The 7489-nt window shown below is 37.0% G+C and overlaps 1 non-coding gene across 1 annotated transcript; it reads right to left on the bottom strand.

Annotated features, from left to right (window-relative positions):
- Positions 1–1585: 1585 nt before the first annotated feature.
- TRNAF-GAA (transfer RNA phenylalanine (anticodon GAA)) lies at positions 1586–1658 on the bottom strand. The gene has a single exon. It is a non-coding gene; the product is annotated as a tRNA-Phe (tRNA).
- Positions 1659–7489: the final 5831 nt, after the last annotated feature.

Below are 7489 nucleotides of genomic sequence, written 5' to 3'. Positions count from 1 at the left end.
TCTGCCCTAATAGGGACAGAGAACACATAGAGATGAAATAGTCCCTCCCATTTTCCTATCCACAGTATTTTTCCGATGCCAAAGCAACAACTAACATATGCACAAAGAAACTATGTGATGTTCCCAGAAGTCTTTTGTGAAAGCACAAATTCAGGACATTTAAGATTTGCCTCAAGGACCCCCAGGAATACTGCCAAAGTGCCAACGTTGAGAATTGGTTTTGCTAAGCCCCATCACTTTTAGTTTTCAATTGGAGCAGAACCCTAACAGATCAGTAGCAGGAGTGAAGGTTTACAATTTCTTGAAAGAAAATGCTAATGTCAGAAGTGGGATTCAAACCCACGCCTGCAGGAGAGACTGCTACCTGAAAGCAGCGCCTTAGACAGCTCTGCCACCCTGAATTCTTCTGGATTTTGTAATTTAACTCTTTCTAAGCTAAGCAGTAGACAGATGAGCATTACTTGTGATGAAAGGAAATATACCATGATTTCTTTTAGTTTAATATTGATTTGTAACCTATTAGTTACAGCCAATTTTGAGCTTCATGACCAAGCACCGTTTTTTAAATCTGACATGTATCACTTTTTGTGGCAATAACACTGGAATGCTTAACATATCCCCGTGATTCTGATAGTGTTATTTTGTAACACATTGTACTTTATATTAATGGTAAATTTAGGTCAATAAATATTTAGTTTTTCTTGTGAAAATATCTAAAGTTGCACAATTTCATTGAAATACGGTGATGTCCCATATGTCTTCAGAAACTACTGTTTGGTCACACAGCATGGCTTTGAAAGTAAGAGCGCTATTTGGGTTTTGGGAATGGAGATTTTGCAAGAATATTTTGAGGGTGACATTTGCGGATTTCCAAAAGTACCAAAACAGCAGAAACCCCTCCAAAGTGATCCCATTTTATAAATTACTCCTCACAATGAATTCATCAACACCGGCAATTACTAATTTTGTCCAACAGGTGTTTTCACTCTGCAACATCCAGAATTGCAAATAAGCCAGTTTATTGCCCAGCTTGCGCTTATATAGACTAGCACCCCATGCATTTTAAGTGGGCTCTCCTCGCTAGAGAAATGCCAAATATGTGGATTCATTGTCTTACCATTAACGTGGCATCCCCTATTTTTAGAATGAAAGATAACGGTCCTGAGTTGGGGCTTGTGTTTTTTGCCTTCCTGGCTTCTTCCCCAAACAGCTTTGTTGCTGGCCTATTTTTGAAGCATATTTGTCTCAGTAATGCCACAGCAATTCATAGTCAAACATAAATGGCTGAAATCATTCAGCTAGTGTCTGATACATGCTGCCCGTATTAGCTATCAGGTTTCCTTTAAATCCTCATACAGCTAAGTCAAACTAAAATAAAACAAAGTGATGACGTCCAGAATGAAGGAAAAATTACAAAAAATATTATTTTCCTCAAAAGTTAAAAGTGTTCAGTTCTCAAGTTTCTATCATTTTATTTCCTGTAGATAGTTATAATGATTAGGACTTTTACATTCTCTGTAAACAGTCAGTCCATATGCTTTGTTTATTTTCTGCTTAAAATTTAATGGGTGAATAAAAAAACTTTTGCCAAAACCCGAGATTGAACCAGGGACCTTTAGATCTTCAGTCTAACACTCTCCCAACTGAGTTATTTCGGCAGGACACATTTAGATTCAGCAATGTTCAACACACTGTAGATGTCACAACTGGATGTATTTATTTTTACTTTGACTTGTTTTTGCAAGATTATCTATATTTGAAAGTCCCACTATTTTGCGTACATATTTAAGAACTTACATTAATTCTTTGTGAATTAATAGAAAAAAATAGCAATTCTGCATTTTTTTTACATTTTCAAATTTACTCAATTCGCCAGGGTAATTCTGACTGTGTCTCTGTAGGACAGGTGATGATTGAGCATAAAACACAATTTGTAAGCATAATGTTGCATCAAGCTTTATTTTTTTCTTAGGTGCAAACAATTGGAGTGAAGATAGGAGATGCAAATTTAGAGAAAATATTCTACTGATTGTTAATGTTGAAAGTGAAAACATTTGTCCCAAAATGTGGTGAAACTTTGATGTCAGTATCACATGCGCATTTCAGACTTGTTAAACTATGTTCACCTGCTCTTTTAGCTTTTGTTTATTAAGTATATTTATAGTCTATTGATGCCTGAGGTAAAAAAATCTGAAATGAGACTTACTGGTAATTCGGTTTCTAGGAATCTTCCACGACAGCACGTTAGGAGGTTCACTTTCTGCCCTAATAAGGACAGAGAACACATAGAGATGAAATATTCCCTCCCATTTTCCTATCCACAGTATTTTTCCGATGCCAAAGCAACAACTAACATATGCACAAAGAAACTATTTGATGTTCCCAGAAGTCTTTTGTGAAAGCACAAATTCAGGACATTTAAGATTTGCCTCAAGGACCCCCAGGAATACTGCCAAAGTGCCAGTGTTGAGAATTGGTTTTGCTAAGCCCCATCACTTTTAGTTTTTGATTTGAGATTGCCAACCATAGAGTGGAACCCCAACTGATCAGTAACAGGAGTGAAGCTGTACAATTTCTTGAAAGAAAATGTTAATGTCAGAAGTGGGATTCAAACCCACACCTCAATAAGAGACAATGAGCTGAATGCATCGCCTTAGACCTCTTGGCCATCCTGACTTCTTCTGCCTTTTGTAACTTAACTCTTTCTAAGCTAAGCAGTAGAAAGATGAGCATTACTTGTGATGAAAGGAAATATACCATGATTTCATTTATTTTAATATTGATTTGTAAGCTATTAGTTACAGCCAATTTTGAGCTTCATGACCAAGCACCGTTTTTTAAATCTGACATGTATCACTTTATGTGGCAATAACACTGAAATGCTTATCATATCCCTATGATTCTGATAGTGTTATTTTGTAACACATTGTACTTTATATTAATGGTAAATTTAGGTCAATATATATTTAGTTTTTCTTGTGAAAATATCTAGAGTTGCACAATTTCTTTGAAATGCGGTGATGCCACATATGCCTTCAGAAACTACTTGTTTGGTCACACAGCAGGGCTTTGAAAGTAAGAGCGCTATTTGGGTTTTGGGAATGCAGATTTTGCAAGAATATTTTGAGGGTGACATTTGAGGAGTTCCAAAAGTACCAAAACAGCAGAAACCCCTCCAAAGTGATCCCATTTTATAAATTACTCCTCACAATGAATTCATCAACACCGGCAATTACTAATTTTGTCCAACAGGTGTTTTCACTCTGCAACATGCAGAATTGCAAATAAGCCAGTTTATTGCCCAGCTTGCGCTTATATAGACTAGCACCCCATACATTTTAAGTGGGCTCTCCTCGCTAGAGAAATGCCAAATATGTGGATTCATTGTCTTACCATTAACGTGGCATCCCCTATTTTTAGAATGAAAGATAACGGTCCTGAGTTGGGGCTTGTGTTTTTTGCCTTCCTGGCTTTTTCCCCAAACAGCTTTGTTGCTGGCATATTTTTGAAGCATATTTGTCTCAGTAATGCCACAGCAATTCATAGTCAAGCATAAATGGCTGAAATCATTCAGCTAGTGTCTGATACATGCTGCCCGTATTAGCTATCAGGTTTCCTTTAAATCCTCATACAGCTAAGTCAAACTAAAATAAAACAAAGTGATGACGTCCAGAATGAAGGAAAAATTACAAAAAATATTATTTTCCTCAAAAGTTAAAAGTGTTCAGTTCTCAAGTTTCTATCATTTTATTTCCTGTAGATAGTTATAATGATTAGGACTTTCACATTTTCTGTAAAAAGTCAGTCCATATGCTTTGTTTATTTTCTGCTTAAAATTTAATGGGTGAAGAAAAAAACTTTTGCCGAAACCCGGGAACTTTAGATCTTCAGTCTAACGCTCTCCCAACTGACCTATTTCGACTGGACACATTTAGAATCAGGAACGTTCAACACACTGTAGATGTCACAACTGGATGTATTTATTTTTACTTTGACTTGTTTTTGCAAGATTATCTATATTTGAAAGTCCCACTATTTTGCGTACATATTTAAGAACTTACATTAATTCTTTGTGAATGAATGGAAAAAAAAAAAATTCTGCATTTTTTTTACATTTTCAAATTTACTCAATTTGCCAGGGTAATTCTGACTGTGTCTCTGTAGGACAGGTGATGATTGAGCATAAAACACAATTTGTAAGCATAATGTTGCATCAAGCTTTATTTTTTCTTAGGTGGAAACAATTGGAGTGAAGAAAGGAGATGCAAATTTAGAGAAAATATTCTACTGATTATTAATGTTGAAAGTGAAAACATTTGTCCCAAAATGTGGTGAAACTTTGATGTCAGTATTAGAGATGAGCATTGTTCTACTCGAACTGTTCGCCAATCTCAAATTCGAGCTGTTTTGGGCGGTGTTCGAGCCGTTCGGCGAACACGAACAATTTGATAAAAATTCGGCTGTTCGAGGTTATGTTCGATAACTGTTCGTGCACCAAAATCATAACTGGATTTTTTCTCAGTAATGATGAAAATTAATGTTAATACGCAGTTTGAGTGTACAGCGGGGTGGGGGGAGGGGCAGGGGATGGATCTCTGCAGGAACAATGAAGATCTCCATTTTTTTTGCTCTTTCCCGCATTTGCAGTGGGGAGGTGCAATCTGTCAGCCTATCAGCAGCGCACACACGGAGCGAAGTGCTTTTTTTCACACAAGCAAGGGCATGTGTCATTGGCAGTGTATGTCACATGTCCTTGCCCTATAAGACCAAGCCATTTTCCCCGTCGCCACCATTTTCTCACTGCTGCAGCTGCGTGTTAGACGGCACCGCTGTTGCTGTGTGCGCTATACCTTGTTAATTTCAAGCCAATTTTCGCACAAATATACAGATAGCTTGGGAGTAGGGAATAGTTGTAATTGCAGTCCTTTTAAGGACTAGGTTACAGCATTTCCTACGACTTTTATCAGGGAGATCTGTGCTCTTAAATAGATAGGTTGTGGGAGTAAAGACTAATTGTAATTGGAGTCCTTTTCAGGACTAGGTTACATGAGTTCCTATCAGTTTTTGCCAGGCAGGTCTGTGCCAGTGCTGTGCAAGTTTTTTTCACAGCATTTGGCTGAATCTAGCAAAGCTAATCCTTTTTGGCCTATTGCAGAGTGTGTTAGTCAGTGGAGTAGCCTATCTGTGTTGCAAGATATAACACCTGTGTATAGAATACCAATTTTTTTACTGCACCTAGTGAAGTAAAATCTTTTGGGCATAGCATCATTCTATTAGTCCATCTATACTGACCTCCATCAGGTTGCAAACTGAATATAATTTTTTTCTGCATCTAGCTCTGAAAAAATAGTTGGGCTTCTAGCAGTGTGTGGGACTTGGTCTATTAGTCCATCTATACTGGCCTCCATCAGGTTGCAAATTAAAAATAATTTTTTTCTGCATCTAGCTCTGAAAAAATATTTGGGCTTCTAGCAGTGTGTGGGACTTGGTCTATTAGTCCATCTATACTGACCTCCATCAGGTTGCAAATTAAAAATAATTTTTTTCTTCATTTAGCTCTGAAAAAATATTTGGGCTTCTAGCAGTGTGTGGGACTTGTTCTATTAGTCCTTCTATACTGACCTCCAGCAGGTTGCAAATTGAATATAATTTTTTTCTGCATCTAGCTCTGAAAAAATAGTTGGGCTTCTAGCGGTGTGTGGGACTTGGTCTATTAGTCCATCTATACTGACCTCCATCAGGTTGCAAATTAAAAATATTTTTTTTCTGCATCTAGCTCTGAAAAAATATTTGGGCTTCTAGCAGTGTGTGGGACTTGGTCTATTAGTCCATCTATACTGACCTCCATCAGGTTGCAAATTAAAAATAATTTTTTTCTGCATCTAGCTCTGAAAAAATAGTTGGGCTTCTAGCGGTGTGTGGGACTTGGTCTATTAGTCCATCTATACTGACCTCCATCAGGTTGCAAATTAAAAATAATTTTTTTCTGCATCTAGCTCTGAAAAAATATTTGGGCTTCTAGCAGTGTGTGGGACTTGGTCTATTAGTCAATCTATACTGACCTCCATCAGGTTGCAAATTAAAAATAATTTTTTTCTGCATCTAGCTCTGAAAAAATATTTGGGCTTCTAGCAGTGTGTGGGACTTGGTCTATTAGTCCATCTATACTGACCTCCATCAGGTTGCAAATTAAAAATAGTTTTTTTCTGCATCTAGCTCTGAAAAAATATTTGGGCTTCTAGCAGTGTGTGGGACTTGGTCTATTAGTCCATCTATACTGACCTCCATCAGATTGCAAATTAAAAATAATTTTTTTCTTCATTTAGCTCTGAAAAAATATTTGGGCTTCTAGCAGTGTGTGGGACTTGGTCTATTAGTCCATCTATACTGACCTCCATCAGGTTGCAAATTAAAAATAATTTTTTTCTGCATCTAGCTCTGAAAAAATATTTGGTCTTCTAGCAGTGTGTGGGACTTGGTCTATTAGTCCATCTATACTGACCTCCATCAGGTTGCAAATTAAAAGTAATTTTTTTCTGCATCTAATTCTGAAAAAATATTTGGGCTTCTAGCAGTGTGTGGGACTTGGTCTATTAGTCCATCTATACTGACCTCCATCAGGTTGCAAATTAAAAATATTTTTTTCTGCATCTAGCTCTGAAAAAATATTTGGGCTTCTAGCAGTGTGTGGGACTTGGTCTATTAGTCCATCTATACTGACCTCCATCAGGTTGCAAATTATAAATATTTTTTTTCTTCATTTAGCTCTGAAAAAATATTTGGGCTTCTAGCAGTGTGTGGGACTTGTTCTATTAGTCCTTCTATACTGACCTCCAGCAGGTTGCAAATTGAATATAATTTTTTTCTGCATCTAGCTCTGAAAAAATAGTTGGGCTTCTAGCGGTGTGTGGGACTTGGTCTATTAGTCCATCTATACTGACCTCCATCAGGTTGCAAATTAAAAATAATTTTTTCTGCATCTAGCTCTGAAAAAATATTTGGGCTTCTAGCAGTGTGTGGGACTTGGTCTATTAGTCCATCTATACTGACCTCCATCAGGTTGCAAATTAAAAATAATTTTTTTCTGCATCTAGCTCTGAAAAAATAGTTGGGCTTCTAGCGGTGTGTGGGACTTGGTCTATTAGTCCATCTATACTGACCTCCATCAGGTTGCAAATTAAAAATAATTTTTTTCTGCATCTAGCTCTTAAAAAATATTTGGGCTTCTAGCAGTGTGTGGGACTTGGTCTATTAGTCCATCTATACTGACCTCCATCAGGTTGCAAATTAAAAATAATTTTTTTCTGCATCTAGCTTTGAAAAAATATTTGGGCTTCTAGCAGTGTGTGGGACTTGGTCTATTAGTCCATCTATACTGACCTCCATCAGGTTGCAAATTAAAAATAATTTTTTTCTGCATCTAGCTCTGAAAAAATATTTGGGCTTCTAGCAGTGTGTGGGACTTGGTCTATTAGTCCATCTATACTGA

Source organism: Phyllobates terribilis, unplaced genomic scaffold, assembly GCF_046119375.1.
Source record: "Phyllobates terribilis strain yellow unplaced genomic scaffold, ASM4611937v1 Scaffold_65__1_contigs__length_7625178, whole genome shotgun sequence".
Lineage (NCBI taxonomy): Eukaryota > Metazoa > Chordata > Amphibia > Anura > Dendrobatidae > Phyllobates > Phyllobates terribilis.
Note: the sequence above shows the minus strand (reverse complement) of the source record. Positions and strands in the feature narration are given on the sequence as shown.